The sequence below is a fragment of the Vanessa cardui genome, chromosome 12 (assembly GCF_905220365.1).
Source record: "Vanessa cardui chromosome 12, ilVanCard2.1, whole genome shotgun sequence".
NCBI lineage: Eukaryota > Metazoa > Arthropoda > Insecta > Lepidoptera > Nymphalidae > Vanessa > Vanessa cardui.
Window position 1 is genome coordinate 11,967,440 of NC_061134.1, and position 26,990 is coordinate 11,994,429.

At 34.1% G+C, this 26,990-nt stretch overlaps 3 non-coding genes across 3 annotated transcripts; 2 read left to right on the forward strand and 1 right to left on the reverse strand.

Annotated features, from left to right (window-relative positions):
- Positions 1 to 1,746: 1,746 nt before the first annotated feature.
- Positions 1,747 to 1,818, forward strand: Trnae-uuc. Its single transcript has one exon. It is a non-coding gene; the product is annotated as a tRNA-Glu (tRNA).
- Positions 1,819 to 19,883: 18,065 nt separating this feature from the next.
- Positions 19,884 to 19,955, reverse strand: Trnae-uuc. Its single transcript has one exon. It is a non-coding gene; the product is annotated as a tRNA-Glu (tRNA).
- Positions 19,956 to 21,399: 1,444 nt separating this feature from the next.
- On the forward strand, positions 21,400 to 21,471 carry Trnae-uuc. Its single transcript has one exon. It is a non-coding gene; the product is annotated as a tRNA-Glu (tRNA).
- Positions 21,472 to 26,990: the final 5,519 nt, after the last annotated feature.

A 26,990-nucleotide genomic window follows, 5' to 3' on the forward strand; every position in this document is an offset into this window, starting at 1 on the left:
AACTCTGAGAGTAGAGATGCTAATTACATGCGGGCGAGGCTGCCACGAGCAGATTTTTTATCGTTCTCATTTAAATTATACATTTTTTTCTTACATTTTATTCCTCCTTTAATAGTAAAGAGTAGTATTTAATAGAGGAAATAGAAACATGAATCACTCCGAATGAGGTAATAAATAAAAAAATATATCATAACAATATAAAAACGAAATATACAAATAAAATTACATTAATTAAATTAATCAAGAGTCAAAATATTTAAAATGTTGAAAAAGAGTAACTACTGAGTTTCTTGCCGATTCTTCTCGGTAGAATCTACTTTACGAACCGGTGGTAGCTTCACTTAATTGTTAATGACGATTCAAGAGTGCTTGTAAAAGCCCACTTGTAAAAGCACACAGAATAAAGTTTATTTTGATTTTGATTTTTAATGTCAGAAATTCTGGAGAAATATAAATAGTAATAGATTTTTTTACATTATTACGAAAAGAACTCTAATTAATATTAGGCCGGAGGGTTTTTCTTCAATTTTTTCTTCAAAAACTATTGAATGTGTCGAAAGTATGAGGCTATGTATTGTATTGATTTCTTTCTTTTCTTAAAGTATTGTCGTATTGTTTTTTGATAGATATACTGTAGGGTTTTCTTGGCAGACACCGGCTCCAAATATAGCAAACTATAACTACGTTATATAATCGTAAATCGACTTTTAAGTAGTCTAATATTTTTCATTTCATTTTACTTAGGAGGACTCTAAAAAATATGTTGAATACGCAATTATTGTTATTACTTTTTAGTGCATATTTATTTGTTTTAAGATAGTATTTTGTTTGAAGGCGGTTTTTCTTTTTGTTAAAATTTTTATTTATATTGAATGACCGAAGCGGACGGATGTATCTGCTAGTATATATTATGTTGGTTATTTTTCTTAATCTTGTTATGTTAACGCAAGCTAAAAGGAAATTGTTAGTCTGAGCGCTTTCCAAGCGAACGTTGCAAATACTTTAATGGATACACGATTTATTTTGTATAAAGGAATTTAAGATCTTCCTTATATTCATAGAAATATCTGCGATAGTAATCTATATTTTATAAATCAGAGTTATCATTTTTTGGGAACTATGGGAACTATTAAGATAAATACATAGATAATTATATATAAATATATAGATAATGATTTTTCACTATTAGTGGTATTTGTAATTATTAGTGTGACTATTAAGGTAATAATAGCCTTTTGGAAGTAAAGGTAAATATTTTCGTTTATTAGTATGTTCGTGGTCGAGTACACCGGTTTTCATGGGTACGCCACTCCGATGTCCCAGGTTCGATTTCCGACCGAAACGATGCAGAAAAAGTTCATTAGATTTCTATGTTATTTTGGGTCTGGGTGCTTGTGTTACCGTCGTTACTTCTGATTTTCCATAACACAAGTGCTTTAGCTACTTACATAGGGATCAGAGTAATGTATCTGATGATATCCAATATTTGAATGTAAGAAAACGACTATTTCAACAGCGTTTTAAATGCAGGAATTCTAAAACTGAAATCAAAGCACCGAGTATGGAGCTTGGAGGAGCCCGAGGCTCCGTCTGCACTCGACGGCAGAGACATTCATCCGTCGTAAGCGGTCCCTTTGATATAGAGCCTCGTACTACCAGTGACGTTTTGTGTCACGACGACACACACTGAAACGACCTCTCACAGAACACAAGACGCGTCTCTTTAATTTGAGACTGTATAACATCTCCCGTATGGTCTAGTGGCTAGGATACCTGGCTTTCACCCAGGAGGCTCGGGTTCGATTCCCGGTACGGGAAAATCTTTTTGTCCATATTGCGAAACAGGACTATTAAAACGAACTCGTGGTAATATTATGCTTTTTTTTCAAGAATAGAAATAATAACTGGCCTTTCATTAATATTCTGCGTGTCTGTTCCATTTTCAATTTTAAAACAGTAAATTTCTTGAATTAAAACATATCAAAGATTAATAGTGGTTCTAATAAATATAAATTGTATAAACGTAGCCCATATCATATCTTTGGTAATTAATTGGAATTATATGTGATCGAGTTCCGATACTCATTATACTGAGAGTATATTATATTTCAATGAAGTACATACTTTGAACTTGAATAATTCTGATTGAGTCGCTAGTTACTGCATAATATAAAAAGGCTACGTAGTTTAGAGAGACCTCATTGTCAAGTAACCTCCATCCCAATAATAACAGTCAACATTTTTAATTGAAAATCATATTTACTATTGCAGACTTAGTTAAATAAATATAATTTGTGAAATTTATGATAAATTTTACGCATAAATATTTTTATTCTGTAACATTTAATAAAACACCATAAATCGAAATTTTGATTTAATTTTTTCGATTTTTGAAAGAACGATAAGAAAAGTTTGACAAGCCAAGTTGAGATTGACAGTCGTGACTGATTTACAGCGGAAATCAAAATGGCGGCCGACTGAAATCGGTACGGACAACGTTGTTATTATTTATTTAATACTAGCGGCCCGCTCCGACTTCGAACGGGTGCAATATCGATACCAAATATACTACAGATTGTTAATATACGATATTACATTAGACATTTCTAAAATAATCAGTCTTTCTTAACTATATTGTTAATGTATTATACGCAAAAATCTTCCTCTCGAAACAGTCTATCCATTAAAAAAACCCTCAACAAAATCCGTTCGTAATTGTAAAAATCTAAGCATACATAGGGACAGACAGCTGTGTCTACAATTTCATGCGCGTTTGACTTTAATAATTCAATAAAAAAGTTATTGTTCCGTTTGCAGAAGCTACGTTGGCCAAGTGGTTAGAACGCGTGCATCTTAACCGATGATTGCGGGTTCAAACCCAGGCAATCACCAATAATAAATATATATATTGCTTGCTTAATTTGTGTTTATGATTCATTTCGTGCTTGGCGGTGAAGGAAAACATCGTGAGGAAACCTGCATGCGTCTAATTTCATCGAAATTCTGCCAAATGTGCATTCCACCAACCCGCATTGGAATATGTTCCAAAACCCTCTCTTTAATGGAAGAGAAGGCCTTACCTCAGCAATGGAAAATTTACAGGCTGTTACTTTACTTGCGGAATTTACGAAATTACTTAATAGGCAGTTTTTGTGACATCGTTGGTGGGAGACACCCGAAGAGACGGCGGTATGGTGGTATGCGTGAGGTCGACGGTCCTGGATTGTTTTTTGACATTGTTATTAATATTTATTGTATTCTAAAATAAAAAAAGCCTTAGTCACTCTTTATTACATAAGTTATCTATCAGTGAAAATCCGCTCAAAATTGGTCCAGCCGTTCCAGAGATTAATCCGAACAATTGTAAAAAAACACTATTTTGGTGTATGTATTGTTTATACATACATATGCACTGAGTTAAAAAGCGGTTATTTTAATATTACTTACAGACTTGGTGGTAGGGCTTTGTGCAAGCCCACCTGGGTAGGTATCACACAGTCATCAGATATTCTACCGCTAAACAACAGTACGCAGTATTGTAGTGTTCCGGTTTGAAGGATGAGTGAGCCAACTACAGGCACAAGGGACATAGCATCTCAGTTCCCAAGGTTGGTGGCGCAGTTAATATTTTTTACAGCGTAATTGTCTATGGGTGATGGTGACCAGTTTCCATCAGGTGGCCCATATGATCGGCCACCAACCTATACCATAAAAAAAGACACTCCAATTTTCTTATATGTATAGATGTATAGATAATCTTGTAAAATAAAGATTAGCACTGATTAAGAGATTTTAAAATAAATTAGATGTTGTACAATTTATAAGTACGAATAGTTTTGAATAATCATAAAGATTTAATGTAGTTGATTCTTGCACCAAATTGCTTAATAAAATTTAATGTTTTATGTAACCTATTTAGCTGGTTATGGAAGAAAAATTTCTGCAGAATATAATTTCGCCTTGAACTACAAAATAAACAGGGCACCTGCTGGGTTCTTTCTAGTCTAGTGAATATAATTACACAAACTTTGTTAAATATAATTAAAAACAAACACATACCGACCTAGTACAGTTTTAGATTTTCAGTAATTAAAGTTGTTATGGTATATTTAGGTTATGAAATATAATGGAATTTTATAGGAGTAATCTGTATATTTGTTCGCTTTTTATAACAAATTTGTATGTACTTTTTTATAAGAAGTTAACGCGCAAGTTTGTGAGTTAACCGCAAAATAAAAACCATTTGTCGTCGTATCTCCACGATTTGAGAACATCCCGATAGCCGCTATAGGTAGTATCGGAATACTTGGCGTTGATATTTCGAGCCTCGTTCAGTTCCGCGGTCAATTGGAAGGCAAAGCCGAATTGGCTTCAAAAAAGCTGGGTGTGATCAGCAAGGCGAGACAGTATTTCACGTCGGCCCATCCCCAAAAATTTACAAGGCGCAAATTCGGCCTCACATGGAGTACTGTTGTCACCTCTGGGCGGGTGCTCCCCAGTACCAGATCCTTCCATTTGACCGCATCCAACGTAGAGCGGCTCGAGTTATTGACGATCAAGCCCTTTCCGATCTCCTTAATCCTTTGGCTTTGCGTAGAGATGTTGGATCACTCTGCATCTTCTACCAAATTTTTCACGGGGAATGTTCCGAGGAATTGTTCGGATTAATCCCGACTGCTGAATTTCACATTCGGACATCTCGCCAAAATTCTAAGTTTCACCCGCACCACCATGATGTCCGAAAATCCACAACAGTGCGATTTCTCAGACATTTTCTGCCTAGCGCAACCACTTTGTGGAACCAGCTTTCGCCGGCGGTTTTTCCGAACCGATACGACATGGGAACCTTCAAGAAAAGAGCGTACTCCTTTCTTAAAGGCCGGCAACGCACCTGCAAGCACCCTGGTGTTGCAGATGTCCATGGGCGGTAGTAGTCACTTTCCATCAGGTGAGCCTCCTGCTCGTTTGCCACCTATGCCGTAAAAAAAAAAGTTGTAACCACTTCGTTCGCTTTTTAGAAGTTGGTAAAGTACCCTACGTCCCTTTTGGGATTCAAACCTGCTTCACGACAATACTGATGGCAAATTCATAAGATTCGATTTGGTTTGGCTGTGAAAGCCTAATGAATATACAGAGTTATTTTCTCATTTATAATAGTACTAGCGACCCGCCCTGGCATACCCCGGGGTGCAATTTTGATACTAAATATACTACAGAATGTATTTATACGTACGTTCACAGCTTTTGCCATTAGACAATAAAAACCTTTATTACCCTACATTTTAAATCTGTAATGTCTCCGAAAATTTAAATGATATGTTGATAAGGCCGGGAAAAATATTTATCAATAGTATGTATATAATCGACAATATATTAAAGATAATTGGAGTTTTTTTCCTACTTATAATAGTATCGATTAAGAGTAAGAGGTAGATCGCTGTGTTAGCGATAAGGCCGCCTCTTGTACATATTTCCTAACCGCGTCTATGTGATTTATTTACTGGTGTACAATAAAGAGTATATTGATTTGATTTGAGGTAGAATGAATTGTGTAAAGAACAGATCAACATAGAACACTCTCAGAGACGCTGAAGACATTATCAGTGATGAGGTACGCCTTTAAACGGTCATTTGTTCATACACAGCTTCTTCTAGGTAACTGATTTTGTCCTAAGAAGCCAGGGCAATTATATAGAAACGGGATTTGTTCTGCTTTAATTCTGGAAGTAATTCAATTTTAACGGTTTCCCATTTCAGGATTAGTCAATTCGATTTATAAATTAAAATCTGCTAAACATTTACCTTCGATTTTCACCGATGTGTCGATGTAAAGATTCTATGATCGATGTTGATCTACCAAAAGGCCTAATCCGTACGTGCCTCGAGGTTTTTCCTCAAAGATAGAAAACCAGGTATGCTTTTAAAAAGTCAGGGCCTTATTTATGTCGGAGCGTAGATGTGGTCGTAGCTATTTAATAATATATGGCGTTACGTGCCGAGGAGCAGCGTCGCGTGAAAGGTTTTGACTGATGTAACTCGGCCGTGATACTCGGAAACTACGGAAAATCGTGCGGTTTTTATTTCGAATACGATTTTCGAAATCCAATGCTAAGAAAATAATAATATAATGTAAACCTTGTTGTTCGAAACCGTGATTTTTATTATATTTAAAATAATAATATTTTAATATTTTTGTATAAGTATAATCATTTACTTAATTTTCATCTGTATAAACGATGTATTACTTTTCTCTGTTGAAGCATTGTGAGGAAATTTCCTATTGATTTTTAATGACGTCGGTTGGCAGTCTGGAAAATGAGCCAACTGGTAAGATCACAGTTCATAGATATTATGCACTGTTTGAAATTTGAAATATTTCAGTATCATAATCCTTTTAACCTGTTCTTATACTGTCTACCTCACCTTTTAAATGTGAACACAACAATACTAAATATTACTAGGCGGTTAGTATACGATATGATGAAATTTTGTCATAATATGTATATTCCGTATTGAGTCAGCATTACAGATAATGCCTCATGCAACCTTTTCAAAACCTTTTGTTCCGTTACCGGTTCCGGAAAAATCAGACTAAAATCGACCTGTGGGTTTTCTAAAAGCTTATTAAGAAAATATTCTTTACTTGTATTTATGAATGCAAAAGGGAACTTAGGTGTTTTAACCGTATAATTGCACGACCTACTAACTGAAAAAGCTACACTGTGTGGTGAATTATAGTAAAGTAAAGTAAGGTACAGGTAACAGACTGTAAATTTGCCACTGCAGGGCTAAGGCCTCCTCTCCCATTAAGGAGTGGGTTTGGAACATATTCCACCACGTTGTTCCGATGCGAGTTGTTGGAATCCACATGTGGCATAATTTCGATGAAATTGGAAACATTCAGGTTACCTCACGATGTTTTCCTTCACCGCCGAGCACTAGATGAATTATAAAAACAATTGAGCACATATACATAGTGGTGCTTGCCTGGGTTTGAAGCCTTAGTCATCGGTTAAGATGAATGAGTTCTTACCACTGGGCCATCTGAACTCTGTTGGTAAAATATAATGGTCTGCTAAATAATATTTTAGATAGTGCTAGAAATACTCACAGCAATGAAATACGTGAGACTCTATTTAATAGTTTGTATATATATTTATAAAAGTATAGTAATATTATGGTATTCCTTTATTTTATAACGTTTTGGAAAGCTTTTAGCAATGCGATAAGAACTCTGAGAGTAGAGATGCTAATTACATGCGGGCGAGGCTGCCACGAGCAGATTTTTTATCGTTCTCATTTAAATTATACATTTTTTTCTTACATTTTATTCCTCCTTTAATAGTAAAGAGTAGTTTTTAATAGAGGAAATAGAAACATGAATCACTCCGAATGAGGTAATAAATAAAAAAATATATGGTAATGTTTGGGTTACTCTGACCACAAATTGTATTGACTCTACCTTACCCTTGTCATGGCGTGATTTAAAGTAATCCTTTCGTAGCAGAAGTATTGATAATGACTCGAACCATTCCGGTATCTATTTTATTTATTTGTATTTGGATGTTAGCATTAAATTGGGTTGTGGGCTCATTGGTCTGGAGTTCAAACTCTATGCCGATTTTTTTTTCTTTTTTATGGTATAGGTTGGCGTTGGCGTCGACCACTTACCATCACCCATAGATAATGACGTTGTAAAAAAATTTAACTATTCCTTACATCGTCAATGTGCCACCAATCTTGGGAACTAAGATGTAATGTCCCTTGTCTGTAGTTACACTGGCTCATTCACCCTTCAAACCGGAACACAACAATACTGAGTACTGTTGTTTGGCGGTAGAATATCTATTTTATTTATTTGTATTTGAATGTCTGCATTAGATTGTAATGTGGGCTCATTGGTCTTGAGTTCGAACTTCACGCCGATAATAGTTATTAGGTTTGTATTAAAATATTGTCAATCACCCCAACTCGAATCATATCAGATTGACGACAGACTAGACTGATGCTTGTGTACATACTCGAACCTGTGGACTCGTGCAACGTTTAGTAAAAATCAGTTTGAACGATATCATAATAACTTGAATGTAATATTCGTCCTTCTACATTGGTTACATTTTACAATAAATGTTCTGCACACGATGAATTACATACATATATAATTAACTAACATGACTGTATTTTTAAATGATGAAAAAGAGTAACTACTGAGTTTCTTGGAGGTCTTTGAGTGAGCCAGTGTAACTATAGGCACAAGGGACATAACATCTCAATTCCCAAGGTTGGTGGCACATTGACGATGTAAGGAATAGTTAATATTTCTTACAGCGTCGTTGTTTATGGGTGATGGTGACCACTTACCATCAGGTGGCCCATATGCTCGTCCGCCAACTAATACCATAAAAAAACGGTTCTTCTCGGTCTACTGCTATCTGCTTTACGGACCGGCGGTATCTTCATTTGATATATTAAGTGTTAAATAACTATTCAAAAGTGCTTGTAAAAGCCTACTTGAATAGGGTATATTTTAATTTTGAGTTTGCATACAAACCTAATTTATCTTTAAAGAAAAAATGTACAGGTTAACGTGCAATCTTTACTGAATTTAACTACAGTCCAAGAACTAAGGTAATATTAGCATAGAAAACAAAAAAAATACATATATAAGTAAAACAATAGCTCACAAAAGATTTTTAACAATTTAAGTGTAAAATATCACAATCAAAACAAAATTAATTCTTCTAAACAAAAACGCCGTGAATCGTAGCAAGAATGCCAGTGACATTTCCCCATTTAAACGGAATTCCGATATGGATCAGCCCCATCCAGCTATGTGTACAAGGATCTTAGGAAATTATAAATTATTTTTATACCAAATAGGGAAATTTATAATTAAGTCAATAGGCTATATAACTGTTTTTAAAATCATGAAAGTAGAAGTTGATTTTTTTATTTCTAGTTTATATTTGCCGTAAAATATCATATTAAAAGTTCCATATGTAAATAACACGCGAAAACCCTACTTGGACAATATGGCGCTGCAATAGGGTCGGTGACGTCACTTGCCTGTATTTTAATCTGTGGTACATATATTAGAAAAGCAAGGTTTACAAGAAAGTGACTTCATCATAAACCTGCCCAATCAGGAGCATTTTGTGTCACGTGACAAACGTTTGAAAAAATGCATTATTCTTTATGGATTGTTGAATAAATAAGGTATTATTTTCAAATTTCGTTAGTAAATAACCATTTTTAAACTCATAATGTACACTGATTACAATAATACACAATTTATTTTTCGCATTGTCAAATAGTAATAAGATATGTTTAGACTGGCAGCACATTTGCTGCCTCTGGTGTTGGAAGTATCCATGGGTGGTAGTCACTTTCCATCAGGTGAGCTTCCTGCCCGATTGCCAACTGTACACAAAAAATATATCTATATATATAATCCAATGACAACGGCCATTACAATCGAAGCACACCTTGGGAATGAGACGATCGCCTACAGGCAATTTCAAATAACGAATATATGAGTTATATTATTCTAAAAAAACTGTATTTTTAAAATATATTTCTTCATCCAATACTTCTCAGATCCAAGTTTTTTTTATTTCAGAACCGGCGGAACAATGTTGCCAGTCAATAAGCAAATGTAACTCTACCAAACTGAAAAAAAGATTTATGACAGTGATTTTTTGTTTTATACCTTAGTTTGAAATGCATCGTAAATACAAATTAAGCCAAGAAAACACAAAATCTTCAGGTTACTAAAACGCATCCTAGCCATTTGGCTAGACCCTTCTCGTCTTGTATTTAATTTATTAGAACCTGTTATATGTTTCTAAATAGTATAAAACAAAGTCACTTTTTTTGTCCCTATGTCCCTTTGTACGCTTTAATCTTTAAAACTACGCAACGGATTTTGATTTCTTTTTTTTTAATAGATAGAGTGATTCGAGAGGAAGGTTTTTATATATAATACATAAACAATATCGTTAAGTAACACTGATAATTTAAGAGTTTATCATGAAATGTCCTAATTTTTTTAATTTTTTTGCGCTTACATTGTAAACGCTTGCTGAACCCTACTAGATAGATCAAATTAATGTAGTACACAATTGTACACCTCAAAAATATCTACAAAAAAGTCCGCGATGGTATATGTCTATCTCTTAAGAGAGAGAAGAAAAGATAACCCACAATAAGCATTTTTTAATTTTTTATTTTTACGAGAAAAAATAGCTTATTTTCGAAGCGATTTTAAGTAATATATCATTAATCCTTATCCAATTAGGTACCTTAAATAAATTGTGCATTCAATATAGATAAATATGGCCCTTTACAGCATGTAATTTAAATGAATATTTTCGAAGATATTACAGTTTTAAAACGCACGGACATAGCGGTTTGTATTTCCTAATGAGTGAAAACTGTGTACATTGTACTTATTTGTTATCAATACATCGTATAAAAAAAAATTGATTCTCGCTGACTGTCTTTTCCTGTCTATGCTTAAATCTTTAAAACTATGCAACGGATTTTGATGAGATTTTTTTTAATAGATAGAGTGATTTAAAGAGAATGATTTTGTATATATAATTTTCGGACAATATAGTTACGTAACACTGATAATTTTAAAAGTTTCTAATGTGAAGTAGTAAATTTATACTTTATTTGTGCTTACATTGTAAACGCTGGCTGAACCCTACTAGATAGATCAAAATAATGTACGACAGAATTGTACACCATATAAATGTCTACAAAAAAGTCCGCAGTGGTGTATGTCTATCTCTTAAAGATAACCCACAATAAACATTTTTTTATCTCTTATTTATACGAGAAAAAATAGCATATTTTCGAAGCGATTTTAAGCAATATGGCATTAATCCTTATCCAATTAGGTACCTAAAAAAAATAGGCATTCAATATAGATCAATACGGCTTTTTACAGCATGTAATTTAAATGAATAGTTTCGAAGATATTACAGTTTTAAAACGCAGGGACATAGCGGTTTGTATTTCCTAAGGAGTGAAAACTGTGTATATTGTACCTATTTCTTATCACTGCATAGTATGAGTGAGTGATTTAAAGAGAATGATTTTGTATACATAATACATGAACAATATAGTAGATAAACACTGATAATTTTAAAGGCTTCTAATGTGATGTCATAAAAAGACACATTTTTGCGCATATATTGCAAACGCTGGCTGAATACTATGAGATAGATCAAAATAATGTACTACGGAATTGTACACCTCTCAAATGTCTACAAAAAACTCCGCGATGGTATGTGTCTATCTGTTAGTTAGAACCCACAATAAGATTTTTTTTACATTTATTTTTTACCACATATATTGGCTAATTTTCGCAGCAAACGGACGCAGTTATTATCGGAGCTCTCTAGCGAGGGAAATAACAATACTTAATAAATAAATAAAAATTTTAACAAAAAGAAAAAGGGATATATCTTAAAGTATATCGTATTGTTTTTTGATAGATATGGGGTTTTCTTGGCTGAAGGTTTTTTCTGCGGTTTTTTTCATAGATAGTGTGATTCAAGGGGAAGGTTTGTGTTGTTTACATGTAATATATGAACAATATAGTAAAGAGACACTGATAATTTTAGAAGTTTGCAATGTGATGTCGTAAATAAACAAATTCTGTAGTATATTTAGTATCAGTATTGCACCCGTGCGAAGCCGGGGCGGGTCGCTAGTGTTTCTATAATTAATACCAATGAATACTTGCGAATTGCAAAATACTGCTGAGTTAAACATCTCAATGATGATCGGATTTGAATCTATACATACCTATCATAAAATTGGAGTGTCTGTTTTTAATATTAAAATAGCACATATACTAAAATAACATCTTTTACAATTTTTGTCTGTCTATCTGTCTGTCTGTTTGTTTCAGCTAATCTCTGGAACGCCTGGATCAAATTTTGACAGGACTTTGATTGGCAGATAACTGATATAATAAGGAGTAACTTAGGCTACAATAATATTATTTTTTTGTTAAATTAAAACGCGTACAAAGTCGCGGGCAAAGCTAGTCTTATATAAATTAAATCATTAAATGCAAATGGCAACATTTTAAATTAATCGTGGACAGTTTGAATATTTACTAAATCAATTTAAGTGTGAAAGCTTAAAGTTAGTCCTGCTATTAATATTGAAAACCAATTAACCGGTCCAATAAAATTTTACTATCAATAAGATATTGGAATTGCAACTGTTGGTTCGGTGATATAGATTCCGATTTCTATCTCCGTTCGTACAAATATAGAATTGCTAAGCATTTATTAAAGTACTAGCGACCCGCCCTGACTTCACACGGGTGAAATGATATGACATCACAGTGGAAAATTTTAAAAATATCGGTGTTTTTTTACTAAATCCATCACTCATCCATCAACCTCCGTGTCGAGTAGTGTGTACACCGACTTTAGTACGCCTGGGTGTTTGTGGTACCGTCGTTACTTTAATTTTCCATAACACAAGTGCTTAAGCTACTTACATTGGGATCAAAGAAATGTATGTAATGTTGTCTTATATTATATAAAAAAAACATTTTCCTTGAACCACTATATCAAAACTCTATAAAAATCCGTTGCGTAGAAATAAAGATTTAAGCATACATAGTAATATAGGGACAGAGAAAGCGACTTTGATTTATCCTATGTAGTGAAGTTCACGTTTGGTGAATTTTGACAATAATTATTCCCGTGAAAGTAGGAACATAGATAAAGAAACATTAGATGTACGTATTTTTTTTATGGTATAGGTTGGCGGACGAGCATATGGGCCACCTGATGGTAAGTGATCACCATTACCCATAGACAATGACGCTATAAGAAATATTAACTATTCCTTAAATTGTCAATGCGCCACTAACCTCGGGAACTAAGATATTATGTCCCTTGTGCACAGGCATAGCCATGAATGAGCCAGTGTAACTACAGAGTTACACTGGCTCATTCACCCTTCAAACCGGAATACAACAATACTAAGTACTGTTGTTTGGCGGTAGAATAATTGATGAGAGAGTGGTACCTACCCAGACGGGCTTAAACTTATGGTAGTGTTTTACCCAATTTACTAAGATATCAGCAATTTTTGATTAATATATCTTTATTTATAACACAGCATTGCACTGATTTTCACTTTAATTTTACTTCCAAAAATTCGTCAGTTTCGTCAACGTTCAAAACGACATTTTCGCAAATCCATAGTGAATATCATAGATTAATCAAACTCTCGACCAATTATATCGCGTCAATTTGCTGTCAAATATTGTTTATTTGGCTTTTTTCCCGTTATGGTTGGAAAAGAGTACAGGCTTGTTACATCAGCGAAATGTCGAAGTTTTCAACATGAGTCCTCAGGATGAGTCAAGTTGACTCCATTGTCGAGCAGTAGGTAGTAAGTACACCTGTTTTATTTTATGTTGTCTTGGGTCTGGGCGTTTATGGTACCGTCGTTACTTCTGATTTTCCATAACACAAGTGCTTTAGCTACTTACATTGGCAGGGCCGTAGCCAGGATTTCATTTCGGGGGGGGTTCGTGCTCCAGGAAAAAAAAAGTTTTTTTTTTAAATAAGCATAAGTAGGTATATTAAAATTAGACATAATTTATACACATTTATTTGAAAGACAATCGATGGCTTATTTTATGTTATAAGGGGCAAACGAGCATGAGGCTCACCTGATGGAAAGTGATTACCATCGCCCATGTGGGGCTTGCAGGTGCGTTACCGGCCTTTAAGGAAGGAGTACGCTCTTTTTTTAAGGTTCTGAAGTCGTATCGGTTTGGAAAAAGCGTCGGCGAATGCTAGTGCAACAGAGTGGTTGTGCAAGGTAGAAAATGTCTCAAAAATCGTGATGTTGTGGTTTTTTGAACATTAAGTTGGTGCGGGTGAAACTTAGAATTTTGACGAGTTGTCCGAAGGTGACATTCCGCAGCCGGTATTAATCCAAACAATGCGTCCGAACATTTTCCGTGAAATATTCGAAAGTATAAGATGCAGAGTGATCTAACATCTGTACGCAAAGCTAAAGGATCAAGCAGGTCGAAAAGGGCTTGATCTTCGATAATTTGAGCCGCTCTGCGTTGGATACTGACAAATGGAAGAAGCTGGTATTGGAGAGCACCCGCCCAGAGTTGTGAATAATATTCCATGTGGGGTTCAATTTGCGCCTTGTCTAATAGTTTTAGGCGATGGGCCGGCGTGAAATACTGTCATGGCTTGCTGAGCACACCGAGCTTTTTTGATGCCAATTTGGCTTTGCGTTCCAATTGACCGCGGAACTGAACGAGGCTCGAAATATCCACGTCAAGTATTCCAATACTAGCTGTGGCGGCTATTGGAATCTTCTGAAATCGTGGAGATACGAGAAATGGTAATTTTTAGCAGCTAACACGCAAACTTGCCTCTTTTTGGGGTTGAAGTGGACTAATTTTAGCCAGGGGATCCGAGACTACTAAGTGAGCCTAAGGGACTACTAAGGGAGAGTAGGTACTTCCCCGCCATCAGATATTTTAATGGCAAAATAGCAATCATATATGGCCTAGTTTAGTTTTTCAATTAGAGACTTTGTTTAATGAAGACTCGATTTCAGACACAAGTTTGTTCCGGTTTTTTCCAACGTTTTCCCGAGAAATATTAGCCCGGCCGGTGTATGAGGTGTCTCAGTATTGTCATCTGCGTAGCAATGAATTTTACAGATTTGCAACAAGTCACTGATATGCAAAAGAAACAGAGCGGGTGATAGAACGCAGCCTTGTGCAACATAGGCATTAACGAATTTTAAATCAGAGCATGCACCATATAACGACTTTAATGTTCCGATCTGTCACAAAGCTGGTGATCCAATTGCATAATTTTCCGGTAAGCCCGTTGGAAGGCAGCTTCGAAAGAAGGGCTATGTGCCATACGCTATCAAAGGCCTTCGCTATGTCCAGACTGGCCGCCAATGCCTCCCACTTGCTCTCAACTACTTCCAGCCATCTATGACTAAGGTAATCTAGAAGATCACTGGCTGAACGACCCCGATGGAAACGAAACAAGAAGGTGATGGTTATTGTCCTATAATTGGACGGGTCTGGGCGGTTGCTCTTTTTAGGGATAGGATGCACTAAAGTAGTCTTCCAGGAGTTCGGCTGCTTTCGTAGTCGGCGACTTTTACGGTAAAGAGCACCGACTATCTATTTTTTAATAATATAGTATGAATATTCTCAATAAAATATACAGGGCTATTGGTAATTTGACGTATATCCGTTAGTTGATAGGGGTGACTATTTGGACTATTGAGGAGGATTTCACATTAGGATATTTTTGTACACTTTTTCACTCCAATGAACATGTCATTATGATAGTTAGTAATCCCATATTGATCAAGTGTAGCTTCTAATGGTTCAGAGTTATTTTCCAAATCAGACGCGATTCCTGAATACGCGTTAAGCTCAAGTTTATAAAAAATAAATTTCCTTTCAGGGACTTCTTCGTGAGAATAGTAAGGATAGAATTCTGCATTACACACTGTAGAACACGCTGTGTGTGCTGTGTTCTTTTATAGAGAGTTTCTCGGATTCGATTATTAATACTTTATTTAAGCTTTATTACAAAATGTCTTATTTATAACTTAGCTATTGAACTGTTTCTGTTCCTAAATTTTATTTTAAATTTGTATTAAGTAAGTAAGTTTTTTTTCATTGGTTGTTATTTTTAGTTAATTTTGAGGGAATTTTAAAGAGCGACCTTATTCGAATTCGTTCATGCTCGACAACGAATGTCCCCCAGCGTCCTTTCTGATCATTTTATTTCGATTGATTTGAAATAATTTCCTTCTTTTTATAAATTTTTGGAAAGCTAAGAAAACGGTTATGTTTTTAAAATAATCTGCAGGCCAAGATTTATTATAATGATTTTTTAGTTTTTCAGGCAATTTTGGGGAAAAAAAATCAAAAAAATATTGAAATAATTTCGTTTTCCGCCTCGCATTTTTAAATTTGGACCGATAATTATTGTTTAAATATTGACAAATATCCAGTGTTTAATCGTTTTTATAAAACAAAAGAAAAAAATAGATTATAATTGTAACTTTTTTTTAAATAAATTGAAAAAAGCAAAAAAACATGATAACTCAAAAATGGTTCACTTTTGGATTATGCATATGGGGGTTAAAATTATTTCAAATAGTCCCCCTATCAAATCCTAACGGATATACTTCGGATTACCAATAACATACATGTACAGGGGTACATAGAATGTATCAGAAATTTTACAATCTGTCTTACACATTTCAAAATGTAATGGCACTCTGTAAAAGGTTTATCTTCCTTAGTATCTAAAATTACTAACGTGACATTATGACATCAAAAATTACTATCTTAATAAAATGTGAATAAGTGTATGATTATTATTGCCTCTAATCTTTGCGGAAATGATTCATTTTGTTTAGATTTATTGTCGTATCTAGACAAAACGGCTTAATTTTCTGAAGAAATCAATAAATACTTACGTTTTTTTTGTTTAATTAGCGCAAAATATTTTTTTGATAATACGATAGCGGTTAGCGAAAAAATTTCGGGGGGGGTTTGAACCCCCAAAACCCCCGCCTGCCTACGGCCATGTACATTGGGATCAGAGTAATGTTTGCGATATTGTCCAGTATTTATTATATTTTAATGAGTTCTTCTATTAGGACGACCGATATTGTTACGCGAAAAGTATGGAATTTTGAGTTGTATCAGCTTTAAATTCTAAAATTTTAATGGCAAATATTTATACAAGCGTTAAAAAACAGCTTAAGTGCATAAGAGTCGTCAACTCTTAGGGCAATACGTAAAAAATCTCCTAAAAGAGTGTAACAATACTTGATGTTTAAAATTTACTTAATATCTATAACCAGCTTTACTCAGTGGCAACGGCACTAAACTTTTAAGACTTGTTGATAATAAAGGAGTGTTGGGTGCTGATGTAGATACCCTCTATTCTCACACTTTCTAAGTGAATGGAACTTCCTTCGACTTAACGTTGAAGGTGCAACTGATTTTACATTTATTTTTCGAACACAAGTGCTGAATATTGAAGTTAAATTGTCTTGAAATACAATTAAAAAACAATAGTGCTATAAATGCGTAGTTAAAAAATACTAATAGTCTTTATCTGGTTCAGCAACCAGATTCAAATCAAAATACTCTTGTTCAGTCACATTTAAGAGAGATGCACAGATCTCTTCCAAGTAACCTTAGGGTATAGGAAGGAAACAGATATAGAAAGAGGCAGGTTATATTTTACTAACGTAACTATATAAATCACATTCTAGAACCATCATCAGATTAATACATGTTTTATTTAGTATAACAAATAGACGGTAGAAAAATACATTATGATTAAATTTTCTATTATACATAAAAGTATTATTATTAATTAAAATGTCCGGAAGATATAACCTATATCCATCAAAATTCTACAAATATTAAATCAAAATTTGTATAGTCGATTGAAATTCCGATTTTGATGCAACCTGGAAATGAAAAAATGCAGACACGTCAAAATAACGCAAATCGAAACTATATAAAGAATGAAAACACATTTGTTCAGATTTGATTATTTTCTTATAAATAAAAAAAGTCGAACACTGACATAATACCTTTCATAATAAAATTATATTGTACAATGTATGTGTATAGTTATGTTTGTGTGTGTCAGAATATTTTTTTAATTTTGCTTTTGATGAGTCTTTTGCATTTATGCAGCTTGTGAGTGTGCTAAACGGAACGGAATTGGTCTGAGTAGGGCGCGTTATTTGAATTGACCAATCAGCGCGTCCGGTGCTAGAATTAGCCTTAAGAATTTATTAAGCCCTTTTTCGAAAGATGTTAGGTATTATACGTCATAAGCGACGACTGTTCCATTCACATTTGTTTGGCTTGCAGAAAACGCATCTGTATTTTGTAAAATTTAATATTATATTCGAATAAAGTATATGCAGATATAGAAAAAAGCAAGTAACAATTTAGTAACGTTAATTTAAATGCGGCAAGAAGCAGTTAAATGCAACGCCTTAGTATTCATTGTGCATGAAAATACGTGCGTTCTTGGTAGCGTTAAAATAAAATATCTTCGAGACGGGACTAAGCGAGGACCGGGCCGTGAGTTCTTACATTTAACGTTAGCGGAGTCAGCTGTGATCTGATGCTACCGGTGGTAATCTTAAATCTTATCTAACTTACTGGTAAGCTGAGAAACAGGAACGACGTAGATGATCTTCGACATTGAGTTTATTTTGATTATTCCTGAATAAGTATATATTGATCGAAAATATAAAGGGACCAGATAGAACTTTTGTTTGGTGATAATTTGCTTCTATTACTAGAAGTGCATTGTATTGTCATCAACAACAACAGTCTGTGAATTTCCCACTGCTGTGATAAGGCCTCTTCTCCCTCTGAGGAGAAGGCTTGGAACATATTCGACGATGCCGTCAAAATGCGGGTTTGTGCATATGTGAAACAATTTCTTTAAAATTAGACACATGTAGGTTTCCTCACGATGTTTTCCTTCACCGATTAGCACGAGATGAATTGAAAAACATACAAGTTAAGTGGTGAACAATCAGTGGTGCTTGCCTGGATTTGAAACCATCATCGGTTAAGATGCGTTCTAACCACTGGGCCATCTCGGCTCTTATCTTAATTGTTTTGTCACCACCACTAAAATGAATTAATTTATAAAATGAAAGAGTCAGTATTACTTGGTGGTAGGGCTTAATGCCAGCCTGACGGTAGATAACAAACACCCATTCGTCAGAAATTCTACTGCTAAATTACAATACTCAGTGATGTGTTCCGGTTTAAAGGGCGAATGAGCCAGTGAAACTAAAGACACAAGACATAACATCTTTTAAATAAAACTAGTTAGAACGGATTTGAATCGCGTATATTATTTTTAACATCCCGACGTTTCGAGAACTTTACAGCGTTCGTGGTCACGGGTAGACTACCTAGGAGGTTAAAAATAATTAATATACGCGATTCAAATCCGTTATAATTAGTTTTATTTAAAAGTGTAATAATCGCGAAAATTTAAGACAACATTACATAACATCTTAGTTTTCAAATGTGTTGAATGTTGATTATGTAAGAAATGGTTAATATTTCTTACAGCGCCATTGTCTATGGGCGGTGGTGACAACCTACCATTAGGTGGTCGATTTGTTTGTACTCCCTATACTAAAGTAACAGCCTGTAAGCTGTGATATTTAAGCGGTCAGCAGCACCATTATTAGCATTTAATGTGTTTTAAGAATTAATTAGAACATGATTATTATTATTAACCGTTCGAAAATAGTTCAACTTTATTTCGTTTAAAAAGCTATTACTTAAATCTTATCATAAGATTTAAACGTCAAAATTGTCAGTCTGAATCAGTTCTGATGACTGGGTATTGTTACGTTAAGTAAGATACTATCTGATTCGTTGTCGAGAATTTTGTACGGACTTAAATAAGGTATAATTATAATAAGTAATAAATATATACATATTACTTTGATCCATGTAAGTAGCTAAAGCACTTGTGTTATTGTATATCAGAAGTAACGACGGTACCACAAACACCTAGACTTAAGACAACATAGAAAAGTAATGTACTAGTTCTACATCTACTCAATAGGGAATCAAACCCGGGACCCAGGAGTGGCGTACACATAAAAACCGGTGTACACACTACTCGACCATGGAGGTCGTCAGATATGTTGTTATCATAATATATTTTATTTTAAATATGTTTATTAAATATATATTAGTAAGAGTTATTGTTACTGTTTTGCAACACAACGACGTTTTTGGATAAAACAAATGGCAAAAGATTTTCCCGTACCGGGAATCGAACCCGAGCCTCCTGGGTGAAAGCCAGGTATCCTAGCCACTAGACCATACGGGAGATGTTATACGGTCTCAAATTAAAGAGACACGTCTTGTGTTCTGTGAGAGGTCGTTTCAGTGTGTGTCGTCGTGACACAAAACGTCACTGGTAGTACGAGGCTCTATATCAAAGGGACCGCTTACGACGGATGAATGTCTCTGCCGTCGAGTGCAGACGCAGCCTCGGGGTCTTCCACGCTCCGAATTCCTGCATTTAAAACGATGTTGACATAGTCGTTCTCTTTATTTTATATTATTAACTACCGCCCCGGCTTCGCCAGGGTGCATTCAGATGACATCACAGTGGAATCTTCTAAAATGATCAGTGTTTCTTTACTAAATTGCCCCTGTATTATATACAAAAGCCTTCTTCTCGAATCACTTTATTTCTTAAAAAAAACACATTAAAATCCGTTGCGTAGTTTTAAAGATTTGAGCATACATAGGGATATAGGGACAGACAAAGCGACTTTGTTTTATACTATGTAGTGATGTTCTCAAATAAATAATTTTAATAATTAAAAACGATAAAACATCGAGTAAAACTACGAATACAGTTGGTTTTGAGTCAAGATTACACCAAGATAAGATAAGAAGTTCCGAAGAAGTTATCCTTCTTTGTGAATTTTTAGTATAAATTTTAATAATATTCTTTGTAGTTTTTTTTTGTCGTAACATTAATTAAGTAATATTCTGTATTTGTTCTACTGTAGGGTTATAGCGTTCACTATATGTGAGAAGGTTTGGATATTATTTCTTGCACGTTTATACGTAGTTCGAATTGGTGGATTTTATAGTTAGTTCATCCAAGGAGGCTTTACTATGTTTTGATAAACAAGAGTAAGATAATTAATAAACAAATTAAGTTTATGAAAATTCAGTGATGATCAGAATGAGCGAGGTCGAATTCGTAACTTTCGGTTAAACCAAAGAAAATGCATTTTATTCAAGTATACATTATTATTACAGTTATGATCACGAGAATACGACTGTGCATATGATTAAAAAATAAAAAAGTATTAAATAATTACAATAACGTACTTTTGACCGTCATTATTAAAAAATCCACCACTGTTTCAGAAAGCTGCTTCCAGCGAGAACAAACTTGCATATATGCTTTTTTAAATAACTAGATTGATATATTTAAATTAATCTTTAAATTCTCAATCAATCCTGCGATGGAACCTTAGCCTTTAAAAAAAACCAAGACTCTTTATCTAAAAGGTATTCTTTTAATGAAGAATATTATTCATTGATTATTGTTTTCTAAATTTGATTACTGCTATATTGATTATATTTTCCATTATTTTATGTTAAGCTTCACGTGTACTAACTAGTCTTATCAATTTTAAACATTCGTTAATAAATATATCATATTTATAATCATTATCATAAATACATTTTTAGGTATTTTAGCAATTTGATAACAGAAATGAATAAACTATTATTGATTAACACGCATCTCCCGTATGGTCTAGTGGCTAGGATACCTGGCTTTCACCCAGGAGGCTCGGGTTCGATTCCCGGTACGGGAAAACACTTTTTATTTTTATTTACGCCATATCATGTTTTTCTATACAATATATATAACAAATAATAACAAGTTAAGATTTTATACATACATATATTATACAATTTTAATAAAAAAATAAATCTGAAAAAAATATAATTTTAACTTACATTATTCTTTCTACGACTTCATATATCTATAGTATTGATAAAAATACGACATTAATACCAAGTCATCAAAATGCAAAACATTGAATAACTCTTTTACGATAGTATACCAACATAGGAGTTAACATATATTTGATGTTCTATTTCAAACCGCCTAACCCACATACGTCATTAATATTACCCGTCCTCATTTAGGGAGTCATGAGGGTAAGTTGACATAATTAAATTGTAACCTATTAAACAGATTACACGTGCCAGCTTTGACGTCGAATTCACTTTTTAAATTAAAGTTTAAGCTTGACACTGCTTTTATATTTGAAAAGTGGAACAGCCATGATTGATGTTTAAAAAGTTATATTTTTCTACTATATCTAAATCATTATCAGCATTACATAGTATAAAACAAAGTCGCTTATAGCTATCTGTCCCTATGTATGCTGAGATCTTTAAAATGACGCAACTAATTCTAACAGGGTATTTTTAAATAGATAGAGTGATTCGAGAGGAAGGTTTTTGTATACAATATAGTAAAGAAACGTATCAGCGTTTCTTTACTATATTAGAGGAATATACTTTTTCCTTCCTTATTTGAAGTCGTAAATAAACTAATCAATAAACCTTCTTGGGGCAAGGTATCCGTTTCTATAATAAAATTCCGCAGACATTTTTAACTTTGCCGCTTCGTAAATTCAAATCGTTTGTAAAAAATACATTGGTAAAAAAGGCATATTACAAGATTTTGTAGATGATAAAAAAGCGTGGAATTAATACCTGTTGACTTCCAGGCAGAATATATTACAAACATATATAACTGTATTTAACAAACATGACTGTATTTTTTAAATGTTGAAAAAGAGTAACTACTGAGTTTCTTGCCGGTTCTTCTCGGTAGAATCTACTTTCCGAACCGGCGGTAGCTTCACTCAATATATTTGTTAAATGGCGTTTCAAAAGTACTTGTAAAAGCCTACTTGAATAAGTTTATTTTGATTTGATTTGTAGTATATTTAGTATCAATATTGCACTCGTGCGAAGCCAGTACGGGTTGCTAATATAGCTTAATTTCGAATTCATATTATTATTGTAATTTTGTGTTAGTTTCTGGGTAGATTTCATACACTTAACACGTATTCTACCGTTAAACAGCAATAAAAGTATTGTTCTGTTCCAGTCTAAATGATGAGTGAGTTAGTGTAACAGCAGACAAAAGGGACATATAATCTAAGTTCCCAAGGTTGGAACGAATCGAATCAGTGAATCTAAGGAATTAGTTAATCAATAGTTGTAGTTTAATGATTTCCCCTTTATGTACTTATTGGTGGAGTCTTTTCTTTGTGTCTGGGTAGGTTTAAGACACTTAAAATATTGTATTCTACCCTCAAAGAGCAAGAAAAGTACCGTCGTGTTCCAATCTAAATGATGAATGAGTTAATGTAACTACAGGCACAAGTTAGATCTTAGTTCCCAAAGTTGGTGGCGCATTGTTGATGTAAGGAATCAGTTAATCAATCAAAAACCAAAATAAACTGTATTCAAGTGGGCTTTTACAAGTACTTTTGAATCTACATTTAACAATTAAGTGAAGCCACCACCAGTTCAGAAAGTAGATTCTACCGAGAAGAACCGGCAAGAAACTCAGTAGTTATTTTTTTCAACATTTAAAAAAATACAATCATATAAGTTAAATACAATTATTATATATGTACCCGTTGACTTTCAGGCAGGATACATCTGCCTGGAAGTCAACAGGCTTATCATCTACAAAATCTTGTATCGAATAATATACCATAGTTGTACTTTAAACTATTATTAACTTGGATCCATTGTAAGGTAATACAAATTTATAAGTTTAAGAAATGTCAACCATCTTAATATTTAAGATGGAGCAAATAAAATTAAATTATGAAAGTTATTCTTGTTTTTATTTAAGTAAGATGAGTGAGCTTTGTTCGTATAACTATAGGGTTACCAAGCGTTTCGTGCTATATAGGACAAGTCCTGGCTTAGAATTTTTGATATGTATGTCTTTATTTTTTTATTGTAAAGAGTATATTTTGGAGTATTCTATGTACGTATTTAAAGATCAGTTTTCATTCATTTCAGCAATGCTTTAAGGGTTTTGTATTACGTTTTTTTAATACGATTAGGTTTATTAATTTTTAAAAAAACTGGTGGTGCTAATGTGTTAATATTTTATCAGTCTTAAGAATATTATTATTTAAAATGCTTCATCATCATCATTAAAACGATAGGTGTTTCAAAAAAAATAACATTAGTTATTATGTATTATGAGAATTATCCCATACCAGACGTAAAATTGTTAACTGCCTCGTCAATCTGACTCTGGTTTGACATCCCCTTTATATAAGCTTAGTATGTTGCAAATTTTAAGGTTTTACGTTTTAATACTAGATTTCCAGTAGCAACCAGGAATTCCTAAGGGGATATAAGTATATACATTCCCGTAGCTTGGAAAGTATGTGCGCAGTAAGGAAGCATATGACGCTTGTATTAACTCCCTCAGAGAGAGAGAGCAATCCAATGTCCAATACTAACCAAGTTTTGATCGAAAGAAACGTTCTTTATTTTTATCCGATTTTCAAAGATTTGATGGTAACCCTATGTTACAACCACACAATAGTACTCATAACTTAATCTTACGTTCTTGTAAATTACATACAGAGTAATTACGTTATAGGTGATGTATTATTTCATTTATTTAGACGAGCGACCCGCCCCGGCTTTTAAACTACTATACTATACTACAGATTTTTTCTTGTTTCTTTACTATATTGTCCATGTATTATATACAAAAACCTTCCCCTCAAATCACTCTATCTATTAAAAAAAACAGCATCAAAATCCGTTGCGTAATTTGAAAGATCTAAGCATACATAGAACGGACAGCGTTGACCGACTTTGTTTTATACTGTCTATTATCTGATAAGATCGTGTCTATGCTCATAAATATAAATATAATTTTATTATTACACATCAAAATATTTCTCGTATATAAGGCAAATATTATTGACACAAATGGGAGTGAATAACAAATAAATGGCTGGCAAGTTTGAAGTGGCAGTGGAGTGCTGACCGGTGTAAGGAGTTCGTGAAGGCATGTCTGGGCTGGTTCTTTGTTATATTCGGAATAAATGCTTACTCGGAGCAAGTGTGATTACACTGACGTAATATCTTAGACCTCGTGTATCGACTGTGGAGGATGTAGCTTATGTTTTCATTTCTGCTATAGGTGAACGTGACTTGTTATTATAGTTGTTCATTCGTTTATATTCACTAAATAAATTAATTATAAAAGATAACAAACATCTAAATTAAATTGAAACTATGAATTTAATTATCGATGTAAATAAATTTGTATATATTTTTTAAAATAGGTTTGCTGACGGTTTATTCAGCTGGTTTGTGGTCATCGCAGTCAGTTACACTACAGCTTACATTTATCTATGAGGTGTAGTGAACCATTATTTTACACCATAAATGAGACATCAACTTTGGGAACTAAGTTTTTGTGTAGCTTCTGTCTGTAATTACACAGACTTACCCTTCAAATCGGAACACTAAAACTAGTATTTGGTGGTACACTATATGATCAGTGAGTGGTCCATATCTATTTTGCCCAAAGTCTTACCATAAAGTTCAATAATAATATTCATTTCTTAATTTCCGTTTCTAATATTTCTAAATTGGAACATCATCATCATCATTAGCCCGTTTTTGTCCACAGCTGGACATAGGCCTCTCCCAGTGCACGCCACTGTGGTCTTTCTCCGGCTACTCGCATCCAGCTCCTGCCTGCCGCCTTGCGTATATCGTCACTCCACCGTGCCTGTGGACGTCCTACACTACGTTTGCCGAGACGCGGTCTCCACTCTAGAACACGTTTTCCCCAACGGATGTCGGTTCTACGACAAATACGATCACACACTTGCCACACAAAATATAAATAAAATTTATATTTTGTTACCTCTGTCAACGAATTGTTCTGTATTCCTACAGTTTAATTCTCAGTAATGCGCGTGATAGTAATTTTCAACGGCTGAAGTATGCACTTTGCACTGTACGACCGATAACTTATTCTTTAATTTTACAAGTGTAATTAAATTACATAGCTAATAAGAAAGACTAAAATAATTAAATAGGTTGTTGTATTGGGGCATGGTTATACGTTTAATATTCGTTTATTGGTGGTAGGGCTTTGTGCAAGCCGGTTCGCCTAGGAACCATCCACTGCCAAATAGCATTATTTAGTATTTTTGTGTTCCGATTTGAAGGATGAGTGAGACATGCCGTGTCAAGCCGCCGAGCCGTGTAACTTGACACAACATCTTAGTTCCCTGGCGATGTAAGGAATGGGTGTTATTTCTTACAGCGTCAAGTTCAAGAGGCGGTGGTGACTACTTACCACCAGGGGTACATATGCAAGTCCAGACCTATTACTATTTCTCGTCAATAGTCTGAAAGTAAATTTCTTTTTTTTTTTAATTAGAGCGATGCCCCATTACAAAGAAGTGCTAATAGTCCTATATAAACCAGTTCTAAAAGTGCGAATTTTTATCGCTAGACGGTCTTTTAATCTTATTGACGCCAAAGTTTCTGTACCTCGAAAGCCTTTGGCAGTGCGGTTTCTGGTACTTTGCACTGACGAAACAATACACTGGTACTTGCACATTTGTGAATTTTGAAGACGTGTTATACGTCTTTAGTTATAAATATACATACATAAATGAATATTGGACACTTGGTGGTAGGGCTTTGTGCAAGCCCGCCTGGGTAGGTACCACCCACTCATCAGATATTCTACCGCTAAACAACAATACACAGTATTGTTGTGTTCGGGTTTGAAGGGTGAGTGAGCCAGTGTAACTACAGGCACAAGGTAGATAGCATCTTAGTTCCCAAGGTTGGTGGCGCATTGACGATGTAAGGAATAGGTAACATTTCTTATAGCGTCCTTGTCTGTGGGTGATGGTGACTCACCATCAGGTGGCCCACATGCTCGTCCGCCAACCTATTCCATAAAATAAAAAATAAAAATAAAAAACTCAAATACATCACTCTGATCCCAATGTAAGTAGCTAAACCACTTGTGTTATGAAAAATTAGGAGAAACGACGGTACCAAAAACAGCCAAAACCAAGACAACATAGAAAACTTATGAACTTTTTCTACATCGACTCGGTTGGGAATCGACCTCGATTTAATAATTTTATATTTAAGATTGAGTACCGGGTCGAAATTGTTTAAGATGATATCAATTTTAATAAAATATTATAATTAATATTGTTTCAATGCTACTAAAAACGAAAAATAAAATCGTGATAGTATAATTGTGTCTCACAAATATAGCGAATTTGAA